This window comes from Lepisosteus oculatus, unplaced genomic scaffold (assembly GCF_040954835.1).
Source record: "Lepisosteus oculatus isolate fLepOcu1 unplaced genomic scaffold, fLepOcu1.hap2 HAP2_SCAFFOLD_45, whole genome shotgun sequence".
NCBI classification, from domain to species: Eukaryota; Metazoa; Chordata; class Actinopteri; order Semionotiformes; family Lepisosteidae; genus Lepisosteus; species Lepisosteus oculatus.
The window spans coordinates 1,837,861-1,839,089 of record NW_027167988.1 but is presented as its reverse complement, the minus strand read 5'-3'; the positions used below and the strand labels follow the sequence as shown (position 1 = coordinate 1,839,089).

The following is a 1,229-nucleotide window of genomic DNA, read 5'->3' as shown; positions in this document are numbered from 1 at the left end:
GTAGTCAAAAAAAGCAAAAATTAACATTTAGGTCATGAAAAACTCAAAAAAAATCCTCAACCACTAAACTTTACCTCCCACCTGAGCGCCATCTTGAACGCCCCTACCACCAGAGAATGCTCACGATTTCGGAAGCTGTCTCCGGGACGTGCTGATTCCACACATCCTGAATAAATCATGATATTGTTAGTTGCTGTAGCTAGACGTTCAAATGAGTTTCATGGCCAGATGGACTGTTTCCTCCAGCGGTATAGTATTGCAGTGAGACAGCACGATGCCTGCAAGACTATGTCACGCTAAACGCCACAGATTGTGTTTGTCCGTTCGTGTCAGTCATCCTGCAGCCACGGGAAGTGGGACACAAACATCCCGCAATGCTTTCAAGACGTTAGGATTTGTTTGTGCAACATCCGAGAAGAGTACTTGTGGCTTGAATGTGAACTGTACGTGCCCGCCCCCTTTCCTCTGTAGTGCATGAGTTCCTCCCGGCATGCCCTTCGTCATTGTTCTGTCATCTTGTATTTAAAGGGTTGTATTTCTGCTGCTGAAAAGAATCAACGGGTTTCTTTGTTCCCAACGGAGCCCTTGTCTGTCATGAAATTCTTCAAAACCTCAAGCTAGAAGAAGACGACAAATATGAAGCGTTACAGCAACGACATGCCATGAGACGATTGATAACGATTTCCATAGGATCCCCGCGGTTGCCTGGCAACCGTCAGCTTTGCGCAGTGGCAGTATCGTAGCCTGTGAGGGTTAGCCGAGGCGTGATTATTGCTAGTTGAAAACTTTTCCCAATACCCCGCTTCCGCCGGTTTGCAATACAATCGGCGAAAGCAATTTTTGACAGTCTCGTTAGAGACTGAGCAAGGTGTTTAAAGACAGATTTGGTCATGGTGACATCATGGTAGAAAGAAGCGAGCTTGTTCCCAGTGGGCATTGATTCGTCGAATATACGTATATTTACGGCGAACGTACGGCTATACGTATATATACGTCGCCTCAACGTCGAATTGCAACCGTAAAATTGACGACATTAACAAACGCATATATAACGTCGAAAACACATCTAACACAGTGCCTGAGGCTTTTTACTGTATGTATCGTGTGTGCCGCAACTAGGAGTATACGGCACTCTGCACAGTGTACGAAGTAAATTATTTTCGCAGCAATTAATTTACACGTGTATAATAAATATAGTAAATATTGTAACGCAACGGGGGCTCAGGCGG

General features: G+C 45.1%; 1 non-coding gene across 1 annotated transcript; it reads left to right on the top strand.

Moving 5' to 3' along the window:
* Window positions 1-717: 717 nt before the first annotated feature.
* On the top strand, window positions 718-859 carry LOC138229471 (U4 spliceosomal RNA). The gene has a single exon (XR_011185882.1). It is a non-coding gene; the product is annotated as a U4 spliceosomal RNA (small nuclear RNA).
* The last annotated feature ends 370 nt before the right edge of the window (window positions 860-1,229 follow it).